The sequence below is a fragment of the Peromyscus eremicus genome, chromosome 8b, assembly GCF_949786415.1.
Source record: "Peromyscus eremicus chromosome 8b, PerEre_H2_v1, whole genome shotgun sequence".
Taxonomy (NCBI): Eukaryota; Metazoa; Chordata; class Mammalia; order Rodentia; family Cricetidae; genus Peromyscus; species Peromyscus eremicus.
In genome coordinates this window covers 58,697-85,494 of record NC_081424.1, presented here as the reverse complement: position 1 = coordinate 85,494, position 26,798 = coordinate 58,697, and positions in this window count along the sequence as shown.

The window sequence follows — 26,798 nt, the reverse complement described above, 5'->3', positions numbered from 1 at the left end:
ACAGTGTATTGGACTGAAGAGAAGCTACTGTTCTTGTAAATTTACTAAGCAGAGTCGAACTAGATTTGGACCGTGTGTGTAGGAAGAACACTTCTTTTTTTCTGAGCAAGCTCCCTGTTTCTGCCCTATAGGGAACACAGTAGAGTAGGAGAGTGCCCTTAACTCCAAAGCAGAGTGTTGTTCTCGTAAGGCGAGGTAGTGTTTGTTTCCCATACATAAATGGAGTTGAATCAAATGCAGTTTCAAATCCTACGTGTTAGAGTAGTTTTCTGGTAAGAAAAGTCACTATTGTGCTCCCATTGACATACACAGTGTAAATAGCACTCAGGACTGTTCCCAGCAAGTACAGTGTATTGGACTGAAGAGAATCTACTGTTCATGTCAGTTTCCTAAGAAAAGGTGAACTAGATATGGCCCGTGTGTGTAGGAAGCACAGTTCTTTTGTTCTGAGCAAATTCACTATTCTGGCCCAAAGGAAACACAGTAGAGTAGAAGACTGTTCTTTTCTCAAAAGCAGAGTTTGTTTCTTGCAAGACAAACTAGTCTTTGTTTCCCATTCCTAAATGGAGTTGAACACATGCAGTTTCTGGTCCTATTCAACAGTATTTTTTCTTGTAGGGAAAGTTGCTATTGTGCTCCCAATGTCATATACAGTGCAAATATCACTCCCCTCTCTTCCCAGTAAGTACAGTGTATTGGAATGAAGAGAAGGTACTGTTCTTATCAGTTTCCTAAGCTGAAATTAACAAGATATGGCACGTGTGTGTAGGAAGCAAAGTTCTTTTGTTCTGAGAAAGTTCAGTCTTCTGGCCCTTTAGGAAACCCAGAAGAGTGGAAGAGTGCTCTTTTCTCAAGACCAGAGTGTGTTTCTTGTAAGGTGAGCTAGTGTTTGTTTCCCATTCGTAAACGGAGTTGAACCACATGCATATTCTGGTTCTACGAGTTAGTGTTGTTTTCTGGAAAGAAAGTCACAATTGTGCTCCCATTGCCATACACAGTGCAAATAGCACTCTCGTCTGATACCAGCAAGTACCCTGTATTGGAATGAAGAGAAGCTACTGTTCTTGTCATTTTCCTATGCAGAGTTGAACTAGATATGGCCTGTGTGTGTAGGATGCACAGTTCATTTTTTGTGAGCAAGCTCACTGTTCTGGCCCTATAGGAAATACAGTAGACTAGAAGAGTGCTCTTTTCTCAAAAGAAGAGTGTGTTTCTTATAGGCAAGATAGTGTTTTTTTTTTCCTTCCTAAACGGAATTGAATCACATGTAGTTTGTGGTCCCACGAGCAAGAGCTGTTTTCTGGTAAGGAAACTCACTATTTTGCTCCCATTGCCATGAACAGTGCAAATAGCACTCGCTTATGTTCCCAGCAATTACAGTGTACTGGACTGAAGAGAAGCTGCTGTTCTTGTCAGTTTTCTAAGCAGAGTTGAATTAGATAGGGCCCCTGTGTGTAGGAAGCACAGTTCTTTATTTTGAGCAAGCTCACTGTTCTGGCCCTATAGGAAATATAGTAGAGTAGAAGAGTGCTCTTTTCTCAAAAGCAGAGTGTGTTTCTTGTAAGGCGAGCTAGTGTTTGTTTCCCAGTCCTAAATGGAGTTGAATCACATGCAGATTCTGGTCCTATGAGCAACAGTTGTTTCAGGTAAGAAGAGTCACTATTGTGCTCCCCTTGCCATACACAGTGTAAATAGCACTCATGGCGGTTCCCAGCAAGTACAGTGTATTGGACTGAAGAGAAGCTACTGTTCTTGTCAGTTTCCTAAGGTCAGTTGAACTAGATATGGCCCGTGTGTGTAGGAAGCACAGTTCTTTTGTTCTGAGCAAGTTCACTGTTCTGGTCCTATAAGAAACACAGTAGAGTACAAGAGTGCTCTTTTCTCAAAAGCAGAGTGTGTTTCTTGTAAGGCGAGCTAGTGTTTGTTCCCCAATCCTAAATGGAGTTGAATCACATGCAGTTTCTGGTCCTACGAGCAAGAGTTGTTTTCTGGTAAGAAGAGTCACTATTGTGCTTCCATTGCCATACACAGTGCAAATAGCATTCGCATCTGTTCCTAGCAAGTACAGTGTATTGGACTGAAGAGAAGCTACTGTTCTTGTCAGTTTCCTAAGCAGAGTTGAACTAGATAGGGCCTGTGGATAGGAAGCACTGTTCTTTTGTTCTGAGCAAGCTCAGTGTTCTGGCCCTATAGGAAACACAGTAGAGTAGAAGAGTGTTCTTTTCTCAAAAGCAGAGTGTGTTTCTTGTAAGGTGAGCTAGTGTTTGTTTCCTAATCATAAATGGAGTTGAATCACGTGCAGTTTCTGGTCCTACGAGCAAGAGTTGTTTTCTGGTAAGAAGAGTCACTATTGTGCTCCCATTACCATACACAGTGTAAATAGCACTCGCGTCTTTTCCCAGCAAGTACAGTGTATTGGACTGAGGAGAATCTACTGTTCTTGTCAGTTTCCTAAGCAGAGTTGAACTAGATATGGCCCGTGTGTGAAGGAAGCACAGTTCTTTTGTTCTGAGCAAGCTCACTATTCTGACCCTATAGTAAACACAATAGAATAGAAGAGTGCTCTTTTCTCAAAAGCAGAGTGTGTTTTTCGTAAGGCGAACTAGTGTTTGTTTCCCATTCATAAACGGAGTTGAACCACATGCAGGTTCTGGTGCTAGGAGCAAGAGTTGTTTTCTGGTAAGGAAACTCAAAACCGCAATTCCACTGCCATAATCAATGCAAATAGCTCTCCCGTCTGTTCCCAGCAAACACAGTGAATTGGACTTAAGAGAAGCTACTATTCTTGTCAGTTTTCTAAGTGGAGTTAAACTAGATATGGTCCGTGTGTAGGAAGAAAAATTCTTTTGTTCTGAGTAAGCCTATTCTTCTGACCCTATAGGAAACAGTAGAGTAGAAGAGTGCTCTTTTCTCAAAATCAGAGTGTGTTTCTGGTAAGACGAGCTCGTGTTTGTTTACAGTCATAAACGGAGTTGAACCACATGCAGGTTCTGGTCCTACGAGGAAGAGTTGTTTTCTGGTAAGGAAAGTCACTATTGTGCTCCCATTGCCATACACAGGCCAAATAGCATTCGCATTTGTTCCCAGCAAGTACTGTGTATTGGACTGAAGAGAAGATACTGTTCTTGTCAGTTTTCTAAGCAGAGTTGAACTAGATATGGCCCATGTGTGTAGGAACCACAGTTCTTTTGTTCTGAGCAAGCTCACTATTCTGGCCCTATAGGACTATAGGAAACACAGTAGAGTAGAACAGTGCTCTTTTCTCAAAAGCAGAGTGTGTTTCTTGTAAGGTGAGCTAGTGTTTGTTTCCCATTCATAAACGGAGTTGAATCACATGCAGTTTCTGGTTTAAGGAGCAAGAGTTGTTTTCTAGTAAGGAAAGTCACTTTTGTGCTCCAATTTGCATTCACAGTGCATGTAGCCCTCACGTTTCTTCCCAGCAAGTACAGTGTATTGGACTGAAGAGAAGCTACTCTACTTGTCAGTTTCCTAAGCGTAGTTGAACTAGATATGGCCCGAGTGTGTAGGAAATATAGTTTTATTGTTTTGAGCAAATTCACTCTACTGGACCTATAGGAAACAGAGTTAAGTAGAAGAGTGCTCTTTTCTCAAAAGCAGAGTGTGTTTCTTGTAAGGCAAGCTAGTGTTTGTTTACCATTCATAAACGACGTTGAACCACATTCAGTTTCTGTTCCTATGTGCTAGAGTAGTTTTCTGGTAAGGAAAGTCACTATTGTGCTCCCATTGCCATACACAGGGCAAATAATACTCGCGTATGTTCCAGCAAGTACAGTGTATTCGACTGAAGAAAATCTACTGTTCTTGTCAGTTTCCTAAGCAGAGTTGACCTAGATATGACCCGTGTGTAGGAAGGACAGTTCTTTTTTTCTGAGCAAGCTCACTGTTCTGGAACTCTAGGAAACAGAGTAGAGTAGAAGAGTGCTGTTTTCTCAAAAGCAGAGTGTGTTTCTTGTAAGGTGAGATAGTGTTAGTTTGCCATTCATAAATGGAGTTGAATCATGCAGGTTTTGGTCTGACGAGCAAGAGATGTTTTCTGTTAAGGAAAGTCACTATTTTTCTCCCATTGCCATACACAACGCAAATAACACTCGCATCTGTTCCCGGCAAGTACAGTGCATTGGATGGAGGAGAACCTACTCTTCTTGTCAGTTTCCTAAGCAGAGTTGTACTAGATATGGCCCGCTTGTGTAGGCAGCACAGTTTTTTTGTTCTGAGTAATCTCACTGTTCTGGCCCTATAGGAAACACAGTAGAATAGAAGAGTGCCCTTTTCTCAAAAGCAGAGTGTGTTTCTTGTAAGGCAAGCTAGTGTTTGTTTACCATTCAAAAACGACGTTGAATCACATTCAGTTTCTGGTCCTATGAGCAAGAGTTGTTTTCTGGTAAGGAAAGTCACTATTGTGCTCCCATTGCCATACGCAGTGCAAATAATACTCTCGTATGTTCCCAGCAATTACAGTTAATTTGACTGAAGAGAATCTACTGTTCTCTTGAGTTTCCTAAGCAGAATTGAACTAGATGTGACCCGTGTGTAATAAGCACAGTTTTTTGTTCTGAGCAAGCTCACTGTTCTGGACCTATAGAAAACAGAGTAGAGTAGAAGAGTGCTCTTTTCTCAAAAGCAGAGTGTGATTCTTGTAAGGCGAGCTAGTGTTAGTTTCCCACTCATATTCAGGTTGAATCACACAGGTTTTGGTCCGACGAGCAAGAGAAGTTTTCTGGTAAGGAAAGTCACTAATATGCTCCCATTGCCAAACACAGTGCAAATAGCACTCACGTCTGTTCCATGCAAGTACAGTGTACTGGACAGAAGAGAAGCTAGTGTTGTCGTCAGTTTCTTAGCAGAGTTTAAGCAGATATGGCCCGTGTGTGTTGGAAGCACAGTTTTTTTGTTCTGAGCATGCTCACTCTTCTGGCCCTATAAGAAACACAGTAGAGTAGTAGAGTGCTCTTTAATCAAAAGCAGAGTGTGTTTCTTGTAAGGCAAGCTAGTGTTTGATTCCCATTCATAAATGCAGTTGAATCACATGCAGTTTCTGGTCCTACGAGCAAGAGTTGTTTTCTGGTAAGAAGAGTCACTATTGCGTTCCCATTGCTATACACAGTGCAAATAGCACTCGCATCTGTTCCCAGCAAGTACAGTGTATTTGACTGAAGAGAAGCTACTGATCTTGTCACTTTCCTGAGCAGAGTTTAACTAGATATGACCCGTGTGTGTAGGAAGCACAGTTCTTTTGTTCTGAGCAAGCACACTGTTTTGGCACTATAGGAAACAGTAGAGTAGAAGAGTGCTCTTTTCTCTAAAGCCGAGTGTGTTTCCTGTAAGGTTAACAAGTGTTTTATTCCCATTCTTAAAAGGAGTTGAATCACATGCAGTTTCTGGTCCTATGAGCAAGAGTTGTTTTCTGGTAATGAAAGTCTCTATTGTGCTCCCATTGACAATCACAGTGCAAATAGCTCTCTAGTCTGTTCCCAGCAAGTACAGTGTATTGGACTGAAGAGAAGCTACTGTTTATGTCAGTTCCTAAGCAGAGTTGAGCTAGATATGGCCCGTGTGTTTAGGAAGCACAGATCACTTGTTCTGAGCAAGCTCACTGTTCTGGCCCTATAGAAAACACAGTAGAGTTGAAGAGTCCTCTTTTCTCAAAGCAGAGTGTGTTTCTTGTGAGGCGAGCTAGTGTTTGTTTCCCATTCTTAAAGGGAGTTGAATCACATGCAGTTTCTGGTCCTAAAAGCATGAATTTTTTTCCGGTAATGAAAGTCCCTATTGCGGTCCCATTGTGATACACAGTTCAAATAGCACTCGCATCTGCTCCCAGCAAGTACAGTGTATTGGACTGAAGAGAAACTCCTGTTCTTGTTAGTTTCCTAAGGAGAGTTGAACTAGATGTGGCCCGTGTGTGTAGGAAGTACAGTTCTTTTGTTCTGAGCAAGCTCACTGTTCTGGCCCAACAGCAAACACAGTAGAGTAGAAGAGTGCTGTTTTCTCAAAAGCAGAGTGTGTTTCTTGTAAGGCAAGCTAGTTTTTGTTTCCCATTCATAAATGGAGTTGAATCACATGCAATTTCTGGTCATAAGCAAGAGTTGTTTTCTGGTCAGGAAAGTCACTATTGTGCTCCCATTGCCATGCACAGTGCAAATAGCACTTGCGTCTCTTCCCAGCATGTATAGTGTATTGGACTGAAGAGAAGCTACTGTTCTTGTGCGTTTCCTAAGCAGAGTTGAACTACATATGGACCGTGAGTGTAGGAAGCACAGTTCTTTTGTTTTGAGCAAACTCACTGTTCTGGACCTATAGGAAACAGAGTAGAATAGAAGAGTGCTCTCTTCTCAAAAGCAGTTTGTGTTTCTTTTAAGGCGAGCTAGTGTTAGTTTCCCATTCATAAACGGAGTTGAATCATGCAGGTGTTGGTCCGAGGAGCAAGAGTTCATTTCTGCTAAGGAAAGTCACTAATGAGCTCTGCTGTGGGATGTTTTGTATAGCAAATGTGTTGCTCTGATTGGTTGGTAAATAAATCACTGATTGGCCAGTGGCCAGGCAGGAAGTATAGGCGGGACAAGGAAGAGAATAAAGCTGGGAAGTGGAAGGCTGAGTCAGAGAGACACTGCCAGCCGCCACCATGACAATCCGCATATGAAGATCCAGGTAAGCCAGGAGCCATGTGGCAAGATATAGATTTATGGAAGTGGATTAATTTAAGTTGTAAGAACAGTTAGCAAGAAGCCTGCCAAGGTCATACAGTTTGTAACCAATATAAGTCTCTGTGTTTACTTGGTCGTGTGTGAGTGGCTGTGGGAATGGCGGGTGTCAGAGATTTGTCCTGACTGTGGGCCAGTCAGGAAAACTCTAGCTACAAATGGAGTTCAACGTGTTGGCAAGAGTTTCCACCTAAAACCTGAGTAAAAAGATTCTAAAATGGAGCTAAAAACAGCTCCTAGTTGTCTCTTTCAAGCTAGCACCAGCCTGTGTGTTTGAGCTACCATGGCGTGTTCCTGGCGTACATGCTCGACCTGCAGTATGGAGGGAATGAGGCCTCTGCAAGTGGCACATTAAGCTGTGTGGTGGATTTAGCCTTTGCTAGTACAAAACAAAACAAAAAAAGAGGTTTCTGGGCTACACGCTGCTTTGATAGACCCTCTATTTCTGAGAGTTGATGGCTCCCATAGCTGGTGAAAAACGTACTACTGCCATGTAGGGAAGCTGAAGTGGGCGGAGCCAGCAGCCATAGCGCCAGCACCACTTCTGGCTTAGAATGCTGCAGATTAAAGCAATAGGCTCAAGCTAATATAAAAAAATAAGCCACGTAAAGATGGCTACCACACAGAGAATCTGGATTATGCTCTCTTTGATATTCGTAATTGAAGAAAAACATTTGATTACAAATGCTGTTGAGTTATGCCAAAATGTATATTTTAAAGGTACCTTGACTTCAAAATTTGGATGTAAGGATATGTTGCTATGGAAAGGAGACTCTGCTTTTGTTCCCACAGAAAGCCAGAGGCTATGAATTTGTTCCATATTAAGATATATCAGGTTTGACCAGCCAAGACCCCCTGAAAGGTCTCTGAGGACACCATGGCTCAGATGATCCAACATCCAGAACCATTTCAAGGTGACTGGCTCAGTCGATACCCCGTCATGGACTACTCCATAATCCTAAACTTTTCTTTGAGTGCCCATAAGGTACTGCGCCCCCCTCCAGCAGGAAGTAGTAAGAGAAGCTACGTCCAAATTCCCAAATTATATGTAATTTTACTTTGTTAAGGTTAAAACCTTCCTTTTTGAAAAAAAAAATAGGGGAATTGCTGTGGGATGTTCTGTATAGCAAATGAGTTGCTCTGATTGGTTGGTAAATAAATCACTGATGGGCCAGTGGCCAGGCAGGAAGTAAAGGCAGGACAAGGAGGAGAAAAAACCTGAGTCAGAGAGACATTGCCAGCCGCCACCATGACAAGCCGCATATGAGGATCCCGGTCAGCCATGAGCCATGTGGCAAGGTATAGATTTATGGAAGTGGATTAATTTAAGCTGTAAAAACAGTTAGCAAGAAGCCTGCTACGGCCATACAGTTTGTAACCAATATAAGTCTTTGTGTTTACTTGGTCATGTCTGAGTGGCTGTGGGACAGGCGGGTGTCAGAGATTTGTTCTGATTGTGGGCCAGTCAGGAAAACTCTAGCTACAGAGCTCCCATTGACATACACAATGCAAATAGCAATCATGTCTCTTCCCAGCAAGTACAGTGTACTGGACAGAAGAGAAGCTACGTTTCTTGTCAGTTTTCTAAGCAGAGATGAATTACATATGGCCCTGTGTGTAGGAAGCACAGTTCTTTTGTTCTGAGCAAGCTAACTGTTCTGGCCCTATAGGAAACACAATAGAGTAGAAGAGTGCTCTCTTCTCAAAAGCAGAGTGTGTTTCTTGTAAGGTGAGCTAGTGTTTGTTTCCCATTCATAAACGGATTGAATCACATGCAGTTTCTGGTCCTAGGAGCAAGAGTTATTTTCTGGTAAGGAAACTCACAATTGCAATTCCACTGCCAAAAACAATGCAAATAGCTCTCCCTTCTGTTCCAAGCAAACACAGTGTTTTGGACTGAAGAGAAGCTACTATTCTTGTCAGTTTCCTAAGTGGAGTTAAACTAGATATTGTTCGTGTGTAGGAAGCAAAATTCTTTTGTTCTGAGTAAGCCTATTCTTCTGGCCCTATAGGAAACACAGTAGAGTAGAAGAGTGCCCTTTTCTCAAAATGAGAGTGTGTTTCTGGAAAGGCGAGCTAGTGTTTCTTTCCCAGTCATAAACGGAGTTGAATCACATGCAGTTTCTGGTCCTACGAGGAAGAGTTGTTTTCTGGTAAAGAAAGTCACTATTTTGCTCCCATTGTCATACACAGGGCAAATAGCATTCGCGTCTGTTCCCAGCAAGTACAGTGTATTGGACTGAAGAGAAGCTACTATCCTTGTCAGTTTGCTAAGCTGAGTTGAACTTTATATAACACGTGTGTGTAGTAAACCCAATTCTTTTGTTCTGAGCAAGCTCAAAATTCGGGCCCTATAGGAAAAAAAATAGAGTAAAAGAGTGCTCTTTTCTAAAAAGTACAGTGAGTTTCTTGTAAGGTGAGCTAGTGTTTGTTTCACAGTAATAAATGGAGTTGAATCACATGCAGTTTCTGGTCGTACAAGCAAGAGTAGTTTTCTGGTTAAGAGTCACTATTGTGCTCCCATTGCAATACACAGTGCAAAGAGCACTGGCGTTACTTCCCAGCAAGTACAGTGTATTGGACTGAAGAGAAGCTACTGTTCTTGTCAGTTTCCTAAGCAGAGATGAACTAGATAAGGCCCCTGTGTGTAGGAAGCACAATTCTTTTTTTCTGAGCAAGCTCACTATTCTGGCCTTATAGGAAACACAATAGAGTAGAAGAGTGCTCTTTTCTCAAAAGCAGAGTGTGTTTCTTGTGAGGCGAGCTAGTGTTTATTTCCCATTCATAAACAGAATTTAATCACATGCAGGTTCTGGTCCTAGACGCAAGATTTGTTTTCTAGTAAGGAAAGTCACTATTGCGCTGCTATTGTCATACACAGTGCAAAAATCTTTCGCATCTGTTCCCAGCATGTACATTTTATTTGACCTAATAGAAGCTACTGTTCTTGTCAGTTTCCTAAGGAGAGTTGAACTAGATATGGTCCGTGTGTGTAAGAAGAACAGTTCTTTTTTTCTGAGCAAGCTCACTGTTCTGGCCCTATAGGAAACACAGTTGAGTAGAAGAGTGCTCTTTTCTCAAAAGCAGAGTGTGTTTTCCAGTTGTAAATGGAGTTGAATCACATGCAGTTTCTGATCCTATGAGCAAGAGTTGTTTTCTGTTAAGAAGAGTCACTATTGCGCTCCCATTGCCATACACAAAGCTCTCGCATCTTTTCCCAGAATGTACAGTGTATTGGACTGAAGAGAAGCTACTGTTCTTGTCAGTTTCTTAAGGAGACTTGAACTAGATATGGCCCGTGTGTGTAGGAAGCCTAGTTCTTTTGTACTGAGCAAGTTCACTGTTCTGGAACTATAGGAAACACAGTAGAGTAGGATAGTGCTCTTTTCTCAAAAGCAGAGTGTGTTTCTTGTACGGCGACCTAGTGTTTGTTTCTCAGTCATAAATGGAGTGGAATCACATGCAATTTCTGGTCCTACCAGCAAGAGTTGTTTTCTGGTAAGAAGAATCACTATTGTGCTCCAATTGACAAACCCAGTGCAAATAGCACTCGCGTCTGTTCCCAGCAAGTACAGTGTATTGGACTGATGAGAAGCTACTGTTCTTGTCAGTTTTCAAAGGGAGTTGAACTAGATATGGCCCCTGTGTGTAGGAAGCACAGTTCTTTTGTTCTGAGCTAGCTCACTGTTCTGGCCCTTTAGGAAAAACAGTAGAGTGGAAGACTGCTCTTTTCTCAAAAGCAGAGTATGTTTCTTGTAAGGCGAGCTAGTGTTTGTTTCCCAGTCATAAATGGAGTTGAATCACATGCAGTTTCTCGTCCTACGAGAAAGAGTTGTTTTCTGGTTAGAATAGTCACTATTGTGCTCCCATTGCCATACACAGTGCGAATAGCACTCGAGTCAGTTCCCAGCAAATACAGTGTATTGGACTAAAGAGAAGCTACTGTTCTTGTCAGTTTCATAAGCAGAGTTGAACTAGATATGGCCCAAGTGTGTAGGAAACTTTGTTTTTTTGTTCTGAGCAAGTTTACTCTACTGGACCTATTGAAAACACAGTAGAGTAGAAGAGTGCCCATTTCTCAAAAGCAGAGTGTGTTTATTGTAAGCCGAGCTATTGTTTATTTCCCATTTTTAAACGGAGTTGAATCACATGCAGTTTCTGGGCCTAACAGCAAGAGTTGTTTCCTACTAAGAACAGTCACTATTGCGCTCCCATTGCCATACACAGTACAAAAAGCACTCGCGTCTCTTCCAAGCAAGTACAGTGTATTGGAATGAAGACAAGCTACTGTTCTTGTCAGTTTCCTAAGCAGAGTTGAATTAGATAGGACCCGTGTGTGTAGGAAAAAGAGTTCTTTTATTTTGAGCAAGCTAACTCTTCTGGCACTATAGGAAACACAGTAGAGTAGAAGAGTGCTCTTTTCTCAAAAGCAGAGTGTGTTTCATGTAAGGCGAGCTAGTGTTTGTTTCCCAGTCATAAATGGAGTTGAATCACAAGCAGTTTCTGGTCCTGCGAGCAAGAGATGTTTTCAGGTAAGAAGAGTCACTATTGCGCTCCCATTGCCATACACATTGGAAATAGCACTCACGTCTCTTCCCAGGAAGTACAGTGTATTGGAATGAAAAGAAGCTACTGTTCTTGTCAGTTTCCTAAGCAGAGTTAAACTAGATATGGCCCATGTGTGTAGGAAGCACAGTTCTTTTGTTCTAAGCAAGCACACTCTTCTGGCCCTATAGGAAACACAGTAGAGTAGAAGAGTGCTCTTTTCTCAAAAGCAGAGTGTGTTTCTTGTAAGGCAAGGTAGTGTTTGTTTTCCAGTCCTAAATGACGTAGAACCACATGGAGTTTCTGGTCCTAGGACAAGAGTTGTTTTCTGGTAAGAAGAGTCACTATTGCGCTCCCATTGCCATACACAGTACAAAGAGCACTCGCGTCACTTCGCTGCAAGTACAGTGTATTAGACAGAAGAGAAGGTACTGTTCTTTCCAGTTTCCTAAGCAGAGTTGAACTAGATATGGCCCGTGTAGGAAAAAGAGTTCTTTTGTTCTGAGCAAGCTCACTGTTCTGGCCCTATAGGAAACACAGTAGAATAGAAGAGTGCTCTTTTCTCAAAAGCAGAGTGTGTTTCTTGTAAGGCGAGCTAGTGTTTGTTTCCCAGTCCTAAACGGAGTTGAATCACATGCAGTTTCTGGTCCTACGAGCAAGAGTTGTTTTCTGGTAAGAAGAGTCACTATTGCGCTCCCATTGCCATACAAATAGCACTGGCGTCTGTTCCCAGCAAGTACAGTGTCTTGGACTGAATAGAAGCTAGAGTTCTTGTCAGTTTCCTAAACAGAGGTGAATCAGCTATGGCCCGTGTGTGAAGGAAGCCGAATTCTTTTGTTCCTAGCAAGCTCACTCTTCTGGCACTATACCAAACACAGTATAGTAGAAGAGTGTTCTTTTTTCAAAAGCAGAGTGTGTTTCTTGTAAGGAGAGCTAGAGTTTTTTCCCATTCATAAACGCGGTTGAATCACATGCAGTTTCTGGTCCTACCAGCAAGAGTTTTTTTTCTGGTATGGATAGTCACTATTGCGTTTGCATTGCCATACACAGTCCAAATAGCACTTGCATCTGTTCCCAGCAAGTGCAGTGTATTCAACTGTAGAAAAGCTACTGTTCTACACAGTTTCCTGAGCAGAGTTGAACTATATTTGGCCCGTTTTTGTAGGAAGCACTGTTCTTTTGTTCTGACCAAGCTCAGTGTTCTGGTCCTATAGGAAACACAGTAGAGTAGAAGAATGCTCTTTTCTCAAAAGCAGAGTGTGTTTTCTGTAAGGTGAGCTAGTGTTTGTTTCCCATTCATAAACGGAGTTGAATCACATGCAGTTCCTGGTCCAATGAGCAAGAGATTTTTTGTGGTAAGGAAAATCATTATTGCTTTCCCACTGCCATAACCAGTACAAATAGCATTCACGTCTGTTCCCAGCAAGTTCAGTGTATTGGACTGAAGAGTAGCTACTAATCTTGTTAGTTTCAAAAGCGAAGTTGAACTAGATATGGCCGGTTTCTGTAGGAAGCACAGTTCTATTGTTCTGAGCAAGCTCAATTTTCTGGCCTTTTAAAAAATACAGTAGGGTAAAAGAGTGCTCTTTTGTCAAAATCAGAGTGCGTTTTATGTAAGGCGAGCTAATGTTTGTTTCCCATTCACAAACAGTGTTGAATCAGATGCAGTATCTGGTCCTTCAAGCAAGAGTTGTTTTCTGGTAGAGAAAGTCTCTATGTTGCTCCCATTGCCTTGAACACAGTTCAAATAGCACTTGTGTCTGGTCCCAGCAAGTACAGTGTATTGGACTGCAGAGAAGCTACTGTTCTTGTCAGTTTTCTAAGCAGAGTTGAAATAGATATGGCAAATGTGTGTAGGAAGAACAGTTCTTTTGTTCTGAGCAAGCTCACATTTCGGGCATTTAGGAAACACAGTAGAGTAGGAGAGTGCTCTTTCCTCAAAAGCAGAGTGTCTTTCTTGTAAGGCGAGCTAGTGTTTGTTTCCCATTCATAAACGGAGTTGAAACACATGCAGTTTCTTGTCCTTCAAGGAAGAGTTGTTTTCTGGTAAGAAGAGTCACTATTGTGCTCCCTTTGCCTTACAGAGTGCAAATAGCACTCACATCTGTTCCCAGCAAGTACAGTGTATTGGACTGAAGAGAAGCTACTGTTCTTGTCAGTTTCTTAAGCAGAGTTGAAATAGATATGGTCTGTGTGTGTAGGAAGCACAGTTCTTTTGTTCTGAGCAAGCTCACTGCTCTAACCCTTTAGGAAACACAGTGGAGTAGATGAGTGCTCTTTTCTCAAAAGCAGATTGTGGGGCTGAAGAGAAGGCTCAGAGGTTAATAGCATTGCTTGTTCTTCTAAAGGTCCTGAGTTTAATCCCAGCAACCACATTGTGGCTCACAACCATCCATAATGAGATCTGGTGCCCTCTTCTGGTCAGAAGGGGTATGTGCAGACAGAACACTATATACTTAATAAATAAACCTTTAAAAAAAAAAGCTGATTGTGCTTCCTCTAAGGCGAGCTAGTGTTTGTTTTCCATTCATAAACGGAGTTGAATCACATGCAGTTTCTGGTCCTACGAGCAAGAGTTGTTTTCTGGTAAGGAAAGTCACTATTGCGCTCCCATTGCCATACACAGTGCAGAAAGCACTCGTGTCTATTCCCAGCAAGTACAGTGTATTGAACTGAAGAGAAGCTACTGTTCTTGTCAGTATCCTAAACAGAGTTGAACTAGATATGGCCCCTGTGTGTAGGAAGCACAGATTTTTGTTCTGAGCAAGGTCACTGTTCTTGCTCTATGTAAACACAGTAGACAAGAAGAGTGCTCTTTTCTCAAAAGCAGAGTGTATTTCTTGTAAGGCAAGCTAGTGTTTGCTTCCCCTTCATAAACGGAGTGGAATAACATGCAGTTTCTTGTCCTACGAGCAAGAGTTGTTTTTTGGTAAGAAAAGATACTCTTGTGCTCCCTTTGAAATACACAGTGGAAGTAGCACTCGCTTCTGTTCCCATCAAGTACACTGTAATTGACTGAAGCGAAGCTACTGCTGTTTTCAGTTTCCTAAGCAGAGTTGACCTAGATATGGCTCTTGTGTGTAGAAAGCACAGTTCTTTTGTTCTGAGCAAGCTCACTCTTCTGGCACTATAGCAAACACAGTATAGTAGAAGAGTGTTCTTTTTTCAAAAGCAGAGTGTGTTTCTTGTAAGGAGAGCTAGAGTTGTTTCCCATTCATAAATGCGGTTGAATCACATGCAGTTTCTGGTCCTACCAGCAAGAGTTTTTTTTCTGGTAAGGATAGTCCCTGTTGCGTTTGCATTGCCATACACAATCCAAATAGCACTTGCATCTGTTCCCAGCAAGTGCAGTGTATTCAACTGTAGAAAAGCTACTGTTCTACACAGTTTCCTGAGCAGAGTTGAACTATATTTGGCCCGTTTTTGTAGGAAGCACTGTTCTTTTGTTCTGACCAAGCTCAGTGTTCTGGCCCTATAGGAAACACAGTAGAGTAGAAGAGTGCTCTTTTTTCAAAATCAGAGTATTTTTCCTGTAAGGCATGCTAGTGTTTGTTTCTTATTCATAAACGGAGTTGAATCACATGCAGTTTCTGGTCCTACGAGCAAGAGTTGTTTTCTTGTAAGGAAAGTCATTATTGCACTCCCATTGCCCTGAACAGTGCAAACAGCACTCGCGTCTATTCCCAGCAAGTTCAGTGTATTGGACAGAAAAGAAGCTACTATTCTTGTCAGTTTCCTAAGAAGAGTTGAAGTAGATATGGCTCATGTGTGTTGAAAGCACAGTTCTTTTGTTCTGAGCAAGCTCACTCTTCTGGCACTATAACAAACACAGTATAGTAGAAGAGTGTTCTTTTTTCAAAAGCAGAGTGTGTTTCTTGTAAGGAGAGCTAGAGTTTTTTCCCATTCATAAACGCGGTTGAATCACATGCAGTTCCTGGTCCAATGAGCAAGAGATTTTTGTGGTAAGGAAAATCATTATTGCTTTCTCACTGCCATAACCAGTGCAAATAGCATTCACGTCTTTTCCCAGCATGTTCAGTGTATTGGACTGAAGAGTAGCTACTAGTCTTGTCAGTTTCAAAAGTGAAGTTGAACTAGATATGGCCAGTGTCTGTAGGAAGCACAGTTCTATTGTTCTGAGCAAGCTCAATTTTCTGGCCTTTTAAAAAATACAGTTGGTAAAAGAGTGCTCTTTTGTCAAAATCAGAGTGTGTTTTATGTAAGGCGAGCTAATGTTTGTTTCCCATTCATAAACGGTGTTGAATCAGATGCAGTATCTAGTCCTTCAAGCAAGAGTTGTTTTCTGGTTGAGAAAGTCTCTATATTGCTCCCATTGCCTTACACAGTGCAAATAGCACTTGTGTCTGTTCCCAGCAAGTACAGTGTATTGGACTGCAGAGAAGCTACTGTTCTTGTCAGTTTTCTAAGCAGAGTTGAAATAGATATGGCCCATGTGTGTAGGAAGCACAGTTCTTTTGTTCTGAGCAAGCTCACATTTCGGGCATTTAGGAAACACAGTAGAGTAGGAGAGTGCTCTTTCCTCAAAAGCAGAGTGTCTTTTTTGTAAGGCGAGCTAGTGTTTTTTTTCCCATTCAAAAACGGAGATGAATCTCATGCAGTGTCTGGTTCTAAGAGCAAGAGATTTTTTCTGGTAAGGAAAGTCACTATTGTGCTCACATTGACATACACAGTGCAAATAGCATACGCATCTGTTCCAAGCAAGTACAGTGTATTGTACTGAAGAGAAGCTACAGTTCTTGTCAGTTTCCTTAGCAGAGTTGAACTAGATAGGGTCCGTGAGTGTAGAAAGCACAGTTCTTTTGTTCTGAGCAAACTCACTGTTCTGGCTCTATAGGAAAAACACTCGAGTAGAAGAGTGCTCTTTTCTCTAAAGTAGAGTGTGTTTCTTGTAAGGCAAGCTAGTGTTTGTTTCCCATTCATAAACGGAGTTGAATCACATGCAGATTTTGATCTTATGAGCAAGAGATTTTGGTGGTATAGAAAGTCACTATTGTGCTCCCATTGCCATACACAGTGCAAATAGCACTCGCGTCTGTTCCCAGCATGAACAGTGTATTTTACTGAAGAGAAGCTACTGTTCTTGTCAGTTTCCTAAGTAGAGTTGAACTAGATATGGCCCGTGTCTGTAGGAACCTCATTTGTCTTGTTCTGAGCAGGCTCAATGTTCTGGCCCTATAGAAAACACTATCGAGTAGAAGAGTGCTCTTTTCTCAAAAGCAGAGTGTGTTTCCTGTAAGGCAAGCTAGGGTTTGTTTCCCATTCATAAACGGAGTTGAATCACATGCAGGTTTTGGTCCTATGTGCAAGAGAATTTGTGGTAAGGAAAGTCACTATTGTGCTCCCATTGACATACACAGTGGAAATAGCACTCGCACCTGTTCCAAGCAAGTACAGTGTATTTTACTGAAGAGAAGCTACTGTTCTTGTCAGTTACCTAAGCAGCCTTTAACTAGATATGGCCCCTGTGTGTAGGAAGCACAGTTCTTTTGTTCTGAGCAAGCTTTCTTCTGGCCTTATTGGAAACACAGTAGAGAAGAAGAGTCCTCTTTTCTAAAGAGCAGAGTGTTTTTATTGTAACGCGAGTTAGTGTTTGTTTCCCATTCATAAACGTACTTGAATCCCATGAAATTTCTGGTCCTACAAGCAAGAGTTTTTTTATTGTAAGGAAAGTCACTATTGCGCTCCCTTTGCCATTCATAGTACAAATAGCATTCGTGTTTGACCCAGCATGTACAGTATATTGGACCGAAAAGAAGCTACTGTTCTTTTCAGTTACATAAGCAGCGTTGAACTACATATGGCCGTGTGTGTAGGAATCATAGTTTTTTAGTTCTGAGCAAGCTCGCTGTTCTGACAGTATACAAAACACAGTAGAGTAGAAGAGTGCTCTTTCTCAAAAGCAAAGTGTGTTTCTTGTAATGTGAGCTAGTGTTTGTTTCCCATTCATAAACGTATTTGAATCTCATGTATTTTCTGGTCCTACAAGCAAGAGTTGTTTTCTGTTAAGGAAATTCACTATTGTGCTCCCTTTGCGTACACAGTGCAAATATCTCAAGCGTCTTTTCCCAGCATGTACAGTGTATTGGTCTGAGAGAAGCTATTGTTCTTGTCAGTTTCCTAAGCAGAGTTGAGCTTTATATGGCCCATGTGTTGGAATCGCAGTTCTTTTGTTCTGAGCAAGCTCACAGTTCTGGCCCTATGGAAAACACAGTAGAGTAGAAGAGTGCTCTTTTCTCAAAGGCAGAGTATGTTTCTTTTAAGGTGATTTAGTGTTTGTTTCCCATTCATAAACGGATTTGAATCATGCAGGTTTTGGTCCGACGAGCAAGAGTTGTTTTCTGGTAAGGAAAGTCAGTAATGCTCTCCCACTGCCATACACAATGCAAATTGAACTCGTGTCTGTTCCCAGTAAGTACAGTATGTTGGACAGAAGAGCAGCTATTGTTCTTGTAAGATTCCTAAGCAGAGTTGACTACATATGGCCTTTGGTAGGAAGCACAGTTCTTTTGTTATGAGCAAGCTCACTCTTCTGGCCCGATAGAAAACACAGTGGAGTAGAAGAGTGCACTTTAATCAAAAGTAGAGTGTGTTTCCTGTAAGGCAAGGTAGTGTTTGGTACCCATTTATTAACGGAGTTGAATCACATGCAGTTTCTGGTCTTAGGAGCAAGAGTTGTTTTCTGGTAAGGACAATCACTATTGTGCTCTCCTTGCCATAAACAGTGCAAATAGCACTTGTGACTGTTCCCAACAAGGATAGTGTATTGGCCTGAAGAGAAGCTACTGTTCTTGTCAGTTTCCTAAGCAGAGTTGAACTAGATATCGCCCGTGTGTGTAGGAAGCACAGTTCTTTTGTTCTGAGCAAGCTCACTTTTCTGGCCCTATAGAAAACACAGTAGAAAAGAAGAGTGCTCTTTTATCAAAAGCAGAGTGTTTTTCTTGTAAGGTGAGCTAGGGTTTGCTTCCCATTCATAAATGGAGTTGAATCACATGCAGTTTATTGACCTATGAGCAAGAGTTGTTTTCTGGTAAGCAAAGTCACTTTTCTAAACCTACTTCCCTACACAGTGCAAATAGCACTCACATCTGTTTCCAGCAAGTACAGTGAATTGGACTGAAGAGAAGCTACTGTTCTTGTTAGTTTCCTAAGCAGAGTTGAACTAGATATGGCCCGTGTGTGTAGGAAGTACAGTTCTTTTGTTCTGAGAAATCTTACTGTTCTGGCTCTTTAGGAAACACAGTAGAATAGAAGATTGCCCTTTTCTCAAAGGCAGACTGTGTTTCTTTTAAGGCGAGCTAGTGTTTCTTTCCCATTCATAAACATAGTTGAATCACATGCAGTTTCTGGTCCTACGAGCAAGAGTTGTTTTCTGGTAAGGAAAGTCACTAATGCACTCCCATTGCCATTCACAGTGCAAATAATACTCGGGTGTGTTCCCAGCAATTACAGTGTATTTGACTGAAGAGAATTGACTGTTCTTGTGAGTTAACTTAGCAGAGTTGAACTAGATATGGCCTGTGTGTAGGAAGCACAGTTCTTTTGTTCTGAGGAAGCTCACTGTTCTGGAACTTTATGAAACAGAGGAGAGTATAAGAGTGCTCTCTTCTCAAAGCAGAGTGTGTTTCTTTAAAGGCGAGCTAATGCTAGTTGCCCATTCATAAATGGCGTTGAATCATGCAGGTTTTGGTCCTATGAGCAAGAGTTGTTTTCTGGTAAGGAAAGTCACTAAAGCACTCCCTTTGCCATACACAATGCAAATAGCACTCGCGTCTATTCTCGACATGTACAGTGTATTGGACAGAAGAGAAGCTACTGTTCTTGTCAGTTTCCTAAGCAGAGTTAAACTACATATGGCAATGGGTAGGAAGCACAGTTCTTTTGTTCTTAGCGAGCTCACAGTTCTGGCCCTATAGGAAACACAGTAGAGTAGAAGAGTACTCTTTTCTCAAAAGCACAGTGTTTTTCTTTAAGGGCGAGCTAGTGTTAGTTTCCCATTCATAAAGGGAGTTGAATTATGCAGGTTTTGGTCCGAAGAGCAAGAGTTGTTTTCTGGTAAGAAAAGCCACAATTGCTCTCCCTTTGCCATACACAGTGCAAATAGCACACGTGTCAGTTCCCAGCATGTAGAGAGTATTGGACTGAAGAGAAGCTCCTGTTCTTGTCAGTTACCTAAGCTGCCTTGAACTAGATATGTCCCCTGTGTGTAGGAAGCAGAGTTTTTTTGTTCTGAGGAAGCTCACTCTTCAGGCGCTATAGGAAACAAAGTAGAGTAGTAGAGTGCTCTTTTCTGAAAAGAAGAGTGTGTTTCTTCTTAGACGAACTAGTGTTTATTTCCTATTCATAAACATAGTTGAATCACATACAGTTTCTGGTCCTACGAGCAAGAATTGTTTTCTGGTAAGGAAAGTCACTATTGCGCTCCCATTGTCATACAGAGTGCAAATAGCACTCACGTTTGTTCCCAGCAATTACAGTGTATTGCACTGAAGAGAAGCTACTGTTCTTGTCAGTTACATAAGCAGCGTTGAACTAGATATGGCCCCTGTGTGTAGGAAGCACAGTTCTTTTGTTCTGAGCAAAGTCACTCTATTGGCCTAATGGGAAACACAATAGAGTAGAAGAGTGCTCTTTTCTAAAGAGCAGAGTGTGTTTCTTGTAAGTCGAGCAAGTGTTTGTTTCCCATTTGTAAACGTACTTGAATTCCTTGCAGTTTCTGGTCCTACAAGCAAGAGTTGTTTTATGGTAAAGAAAGTCACTATTGCGCTCCCTTTGCCATTCACAGTGCAAATAGCATTCGTGTTTGTTCCCAGCAATTACAGTGTATTGGACTGAAGAGAAGCTACTGTTCTTCTCAGTTACATAAGCAGCATTGAACTACATATGACCCGTGTGTGTAGGAAGCATAGTTCTTTTGTTCTGAGCAAGCACACTGTTCTGGCCATATACAAAACAGTAGAGTAGAAGTGTGCTCTTTCTCAAAAGCAGAGTGTGTTTCTTGTAAGGCGAGCTAGTGTTTGTTTCCCATTCATAAAGGAGTTGAATCACATGCAGTTTCTGGTCCTACAAGCAAGAGTTGTTTTCTGGTAAGGAAAGTCACTATTGCTCTACCTTTGCCATACACAGTGGAAATAGCACATGCGTCTGTTCCCAGCTTGTACAGAGTATTGTTCTGAAGAGAAGCTACTGTTCTTGTCAGTTACCTAAGCAGCATTGAACTAGATATGGCCCCTGAATGTAGGAAGCATAGTTCTTTTGTTGTGAGCAAGCTCGCTGTTCTGGCCGTTATCAAAACACAGTAGAGTAGAAGAGTGTTCTTTCTCAAAAGCAGAGTGTGTTTCTTGTAAGGCGATCTAGTGTTTGTTTCCCATTCATAAACGGAGTTGAATCATGCAGGTTTTGGTCTGAAGAGCAAGAGTTGATTTCTGGTAAGGAAAATCACTAATGCGCTCCCATTGACATACACAATGCAAATAGCACTCTCGTCTGTTCCCAGCAAGTACATTGTGGTGGACAGAAGAGAAGCTACTGTTCTTGTCAGTTTCCTAAGCAGAGTTGAACTAGATATGGTCCGTGTGAATAGGAAGCACAGTTCTTTGTTCTGAGCAAGCTCACTGTTCTTGCCCTATAGGAAACACAGTAGAGTAGTTGAGTGCTCTTTTCTCAAAGTCAGAGTGTGTTTCTAGTAAGGTGAGTTATTGTTTGTTTCCTATTCATGAACGGAGTTGAATCACATGCAGTTTTTGGTCATACGAGCAAGACTTGTTTTCTTGTACAAAAAGTCACTAATGCACTTGCTTTGCCATACTCAGTGCAAATAGCACTCACGTCTGTTCAACGCAAGTACAGTATATTGGACTGAAGAGAAACTACTGTTCTTGTCAGTTTCCTAAGCAGAATTGAACTAGATATGGCCCATGTGTGTAGGAAGCAAAGTTCTTTTCCTCTGAGCAAGCTCACTGTTTCGGCACTATAGAAAACACAGCAGAGTAGAAGAATGCTCTTTTTTCAAAAGCAGAGTGTGTTTCTTATAAAACGAGCTAGTGTTTGTTTCCCATTCATAAACGGAGGTGAATCACATGCAGTTTCTGCACCTCCAAGAAAGAGTTGTTTTCTGGTAAGGAAAGTCACTATTGCTCTCCCAGTTCAAACAGAGTGCAAATAGCACTCGCGTCTGTTCCCAGCAAGTACAGTGTATTGGACTGAAGAGAAGCTACTGTTCTTGTTAGTTTCCTAAGCAGAGTGGAACTAGATATGGCCCCTGTGTCTAGGAAGTCAGTTCTTTGGTTCTGAGCAAGTTCACTCTTCTGGCTCTATAGGAAACAAAGTAGAGTAGAAGAGTGCTCTTCTTCAAAAGCAGAGTGTGTTTCTTATAAGGTGAGCTATTTTTTTGTTTTTCATTCATAAACGGAGTTGAATCACATGTAGTATCTGGTCCTACTAGCAAGAGTTGTTTTAAGGTAAGGACAGTCACTATTGCACTCCCTATGCCATACATAGTGCAAATAGCACCCGCATCTGTTCCCAGCAGGTCCTTCAGTCCTCTTCGGACTGAAGAGGAGCTACTGTTCTTGTCAGTTTCCTAAGCAGAGTTGAGCTAGATATGTCCCCTGTGTGTAGGAAGTCAGTTCTTTGGTTCTGGGCAAGTTCACTCTTTTGTCCCTATGGGAATCACAATAGAGGAGAAAAGTGCTCTTTTCTCAAAAGCATATTGTTTTTCTTGTAATGCGAGCTAGTGTTTGTTTCCCATTCATAAACGGAGTTGAATCACATGCAGTTTCTGGTCCTATGAGCAAGAGTTGTTTTCTCGTAAGGAAAGTCACTATTGCGCTCCCATTGCCATACACAGTGCAAATAGCCCCTGCGTCTTCCCAAGCAAGTACAATGTATTAGACTGAATAGAATATACTGTTCTGGTCAGTTTCCTAAGCAGAGTTTTACTTGATATGGCCCATGTGAGTAGGAAGCACAGTTCTTTGTTCTGACCAAGCACACTATTCTTGGCCTATAGGAACCACAGTAGAGTAGATGAGTGCTCTTTTCTGAAAAGCAGAGTGTGTTTCTAGTAAGGCGAGCTAGTGTTTGTTTCCAATTCATGAACGGAGTTGAATCACATGCAGTTTCTGTTCATACGAGCAAGAGTTGTTTTCTGATAAGGAAAGTCACTATTGTGCTCCCATTACAACATAAAGTGCAAATAGCACTCACATATGTTCCCAGCAAGTAGAGTGTATTAGACTGAAGAGAAGCTACTGTTCTTGTCAATTTTCTAGGCAGAGATGAATTATATATGAACCGTGTGTGGGAAGCACAGTTCTTTTTTTCTGAGCTAACACACTCTTCTGTCCCTATAGGAAACACTGTAGAGTAGAAGAGTGCTCTTTTCTGAAAAGAAGAGTGTTTTTCTTCTTAGACGAACTAGTGTTTATTTCCCATTCATAAACACAGTTGAATCACATGCAGTTTCTGGTCCTACGAGCAAGAATTGTTTTCTGTTAAGGAAAGTCACTATTGTGCTCCCTTTGCCATACACAGTGCAAAGAGCACCCGCATCTGTTCCCAGCAAGTACAGTTTATTGGACTGAAGAGAAGCTACTGTTCTTGTCAGTTACCTAAGCAGCCTTGAATTATATGGCCCCTGTGTGTAGGAAGCACAGTTCTTTTGTTCTGAGCAAGCTTTCTTCTGGTCCTATTGGAAACACAGTAGAGAAGAAGAGTCCTCTTTCCTAAAGAGCAGAGTGTGTTTCTTGTAAGGCGAGATAGAGTTTGTTTCCCATTCATAAACGTACTTGAATCCCATGGAATTTCTGGTCCTACGAGCAAGAGTGGTTTTATTGTAAGGAAAGTCACTATTGTGCTCCCTTTGCCATTCACAGTACAAATAGCATTCATGTTTGTTCCCAGCATGTACAGTGTATTGGACTGAAGAGAAGCTACTGTTCTTCTCAGTTACATAAGCAGCGTTGAACTACATGTGGCCCGTTTGTGTAGGAAGCATAGTTCTTTTGTTCTGAGCAAGTTCGCTGTTCTGACAGTATACAAAACACAGTAGAGTAGAAGAGTGCTCTTTCTCAAAAGCGGAGTGTGTTTCTTGTAATGTGAGCTAGTGATTGTTTCCCATTCATAAACGTAGTTGAATCACATGTAGTTTCTGATTCTATAAGCAAGAGTTGTTTTCTGGTAAGGAAAGTCACTATTGTGCAACCTTTGTAATACACAGTGCAAATACCTCAAGCGTCTGTTCCCAGCATGTACAGTGTATTGGACTGAAGAGAAGCTACTGTTCTTGTCAGTTTCCTAAGCAGAGTTGAACTAGATATGGCCGTGTGTGTAGGAAGCACAGTTCTCTTGTTCTGAACAAGTTCACTGTTCTGGCCCTCTAGGAAACACAGTAGAGTAGAAGAGTGCTCTTTTCTCAAAAGCAGAGTATGTTTCTTGTAAGGCGATTTAGTGTTTCTTTCCCATTCATAAATGGAGTTGAATCAAGCAGCTTTTGGTCCAACAAGTAAGAGTCGTTTTCTGGTAAGGAAAGTCACTAATGCGCTCCCATTGCCATACACAATGCAAATAGCACTCGTGTCTGTTCCCAGCAAGCACAGTGTGTTGGACAGAGCAGAAGCTCTTGTTCTTGTAAGATTCCTAAGCAGAGTTGAACTACATATGGCCGTGTGTGTAGGAAGCACATTTCTTTTGTTCTGAGCAACCTCACTCTTCTGGCCCTATAGGAAACACAGTGGAGTAGAAGAGTGCTCTTTAATCAAAAGCAGAGTGTATTTCCTGTAAGGCGAGCTAGTGTTTGTTGCCATTTATAAACTTAGTTGAATCACATGCAGTTTCTGGTCCTACGAGCAAGAGTTGTTTTCTGGTTAGGAAAGTCACTATTGCGCTCCCATTGCCATAAACAGTGCAAATAGCACTCGCATCTGTTCCCAACAAGTACAGTGTATTGGAATGAAGAGAAGCTACTGTTCTTGTCAGTTTCTTAAGCAGAATTGAACTAGATATGGCCCGTGTGTGTGGGAAGCACAGTTATTTTTTTTTTGAGCAAGCTCACCATTCTGGCCCTAAAGAAATCACAGTAGAGTAGTAGAGTGCTCTTTAATCAAAAGCATAGTGTGTATCCGCTAAGACGAGCTAGTGTTTGATTTTCATTCATAAACGAAGTTGAATCACATGCAGTTTCTGGTCCTATGAGCAAGAGTTTTTTTCTGGTAAGGACAGTCACTATTGTGCTCCCCTTGCCATAAACAGTGCAAATAGCACATGTGTCTGTTCCCAATAAGGACAGTGTATTGGACTGAAGAGAAGCTACTGTTCTTTACAGTTTCCTAATCATAGTTGAGCTAGATATGGCCCGTTTGTGTAGAAAGCACAGTTCTTTTGTTCTGAGCAAGCTCACTGTTCTGGCCCAATAGGAAACACAGTAGAAAAGAAGAGTGGTCTTTTCTCAAAAGCAGAGTGTGTTTCTTGTAAGGTGAGTTAGGGTTTGCTTCCCATTCATAAATGGAGTTGAATCACATGCAGTTTCTTGACCTACGAGCAAGAGTTGTTTTCTGGTAAGCAAAGTCACTTTTCGGCACCTACTGCCCTACACAGTGCAAATAGCACTCGCATCTGTTTCCAGCAAGTGCAGTGCATTGGACTGAAGACAAGCTACTGTTCTTGTCAGTTTTTTAAGCAGAGTTGAACTAGATATGACCCGAGTGTGTAGGAAGCACATTTCTTTTGTTCTGAGCAATCTCACTGTTCTGGCTCTATAGGAAACACAGTAGAATAGAAGAGTGCCCTTTTCTCAAAAGCAGAGTGTGTTTCTTTTAAGGCGAGCTAGTGTTTCTTTCCCATTCATAAACGGAGTTGAATCACATGCAGTTTCTGGTCCTATGAGCAAAAGTTGGTTTCTGATAAGGAAAGTCACTAATGCACTCTCTTTGCCATACACAATGCAAATAGCACTCGCGTCTGTTCTTAGCATGTCCAGTGTATTGGACAGAAGAGATGCTACTGTTCTTGTCAGTTTCCTAAGCAGAGTTAAACTGCACATGGCAATGGGTAGGAAGCACAGTTCTTTTCTTCTGAGGAAGTTCACAGTTCTGGCCCTATAGGAAAGAAAAGAGAGTGCTCTTTTCTCAAAAGCAGAATATGTTTCTTGTAAGGCGATCTAGTGTTTGTTTCCCATTCATAAACAGAGTTGAATCCCATGCAGTTTCTGGTCCTACGAGCAAGAGTTGTTTTCTGGTAAAGAAAGTCACTATTATGCTTCCATTGCCATACACAGTGCAAATAATTCTCCCGTCTGTTCCCAGCAAGTACAGTGTATTTGACTGAAGAGAATCTACTGTTCCTGTGAGTTCCCTAAGCAGAGTTGAACTAGATATTGCCCATGTGTGTGGAAGCACAGTTCTTTTGTTCTGAACAAGCTCACTGTTCTGTTCCTATAGGAAACAGAGTACAGTAGAATAGTTCCCTTTTCTCAAAAGCAGAGTGTTTTTCTTTAAAGGTGAGCTAGTGTTAGTTTCCCATTCATAAACGGAGTTGAATCATGCAGGTTTTGGTCCGACGAGCAAGAGTTTTTTTCTGGTAAGGTAAGTCACTATTGTGCTCCCACTGCCATACCCAGTACAAAAAGCACTCGCGTCTGTTCCCAGCAAGTACTGTGTATTGGACTGAAGAGAAGCTACTGTTCTTGTCAGTTTTATGAGCAGAGTTGAACTAGATATGGCCCGTGTGTGTAGGAAGCACAGTTTTTTTGTTCTGAGGAAGTTCACTCTTCAGGCCCTATAGAAAACACAGTAGAGTAGTAGAGTGCTCTTTTCTCTAAAGCAGAGTGTGGTTCTTGTAAGATGAGCTAGTGTTTGATTCCCATTCTTAAATGGAGTTGAATCACATGCAGTTTCAGTCAATATGAGCAAGAGTTGTTTTCCTGTAAGGAAAGTCACTATTATGCTTCCATTGCCATACACAGTGTAAATAATTCTCACTTCTGTTCCCAGCAAGTACAGTGTATTTGACTGAAGGGAATCTACTGTTCTTATGAGTTCCCTAAGCAGAGTTGAACTAGATATTTCCCATGTGTGGGGAAGCACAGTTTTTTGTTCTGAGCAAGCTCACTCTTCTGGACCAATAGGAAACATAGTAGAGTAGAATAGTGATCTTTTCTCAAAAGCGAGTGTTTTTCTTTAAAGGTGAGCTAGTGCTAGTTTCCCATTTATAAATGGAATTGAATCATGCAGGTTTTGGTCCGACGAGCAAGAGTTTTTTTTTGGAAAGGAAAGTCACTATTGTGCTCCCTCTACCATACACAGTACAAAAAGCACTCGCGTCTGTTCCCAGCAATTACTGTGTATTGGACTGAAGAGAAGCTACTGTTCTTGTCAGTTTCCTGAGCAGAATTGACCTGGATATGGCCCGTGTGTGTAGAAAGCACAGTTTTTTTGTTCTGAGTTAGCTCACTCTTCAGGCTCTATAGGAAACACAGTAGAGTAGTAGAGTGCTCTTTTCTCTAAAGCAGAGTGTGTT